This window comes from Gavialis gangeticus, unplaced genomic scaffold (genome assembly GCF_001723915.1).
Source record: "Gavialis gangeticus isolate Ggan-Ray unplaced genomic scaffold, GavGan_comp1, whole genome shotgun sequence".
In the NCBI taxonomy this organism is placed as follows: Eukaryota; Metazoa; Chordata; order Crocodylia; family Gavialidae; genus Gavialis; species Gavialis gangeticus.
Genome location: NW_017729025.1, coordinates 72,267,254 through 72,268,287, shown reverse-complemented (window position 1 = coordinate 72,268,287; position 1,034 = coordinate 72,267,254).

The following is a 1,034-nucleotide window of genomic DNA, read 5'->3' as shown; positions in this document are numbered from 1 at the left end:
ACGCACTCTGTCCTATATATATGAATATACAGAAATAGATATATAGGAGCCCACTTACATAGCTGTAGCTATTTAAAATAGTGTTACATTTATCACTGTGCTGTTATATACTCACTTTTTGTGCCTTCTCTTACCAGTATTTGATTTAACTCATTTTATATACCCAACGCCAATAAAGCTGAACATGAAATCTATTGGCTTCCAAGGCAGAGGCATTTAAAATATAGTCCTCCATCTCAGTGACCTCTTTTTGCTCATTGCAACTGATAACATTCTCTACATGTAAGGACTATTTTTAAAAATTGTAATAATGTCTCTCTTGAAGCAGACTGCATCTACCCAAGGCATCTAAAGCAAAGCAGGAGCTAAGAGTGGCTAAGAAGTTTGTTGCTACATCTACATCAAAGTTGCGTTCAAATTCCCCCCTAGATTAAAAGAGGTGGTGATGTTGAGGAGAGCAGAACAGAGAGGTCACCCAGAGCTAAGTGCCTTATTAAGTATTTGCAGTATTAGAGAACAGAAACTGACTCCAGCTTCTGTTTCAAGAACAAATTTAAGGTCCATGAGCTTATGATGCCAACTTTAGATGCAATACAGAAAAGAGAATCTGGCTCCTCAGCAACTTTTACTTATCGTACCTTTTGTTACACCCACATCTTAATACAAAGAGAGCACAAGGAAACGGGTTGATTCAAACTTTCTTTTAGGGGGTGGATAGAAGGGTTTGACAGAGGCGACCCTTTTACAGCATCTAAGGTGTTTTGTGCACAACAGGATCTGTATCTGAGTGGCCGATCTGGCTCAATGCATTTCTTTTTTTTCTCTTACGAAGCTTGATCCTGGCTTCCCCAGAGTGTTTTGCATAGATGGACATTAACATGTCTGGGTATTTTACAAGCTGAGCTTCCCAAAGGACACCGTACCGTTCAATGTAATGCAGTTCCTTTAGGACACGCATTGACAATCTGCGCCTTTGCATACCAGGCCAAACCCACTCAAGGGATGCCTTTCCAGTCTTTCTATTTTTAACTGAA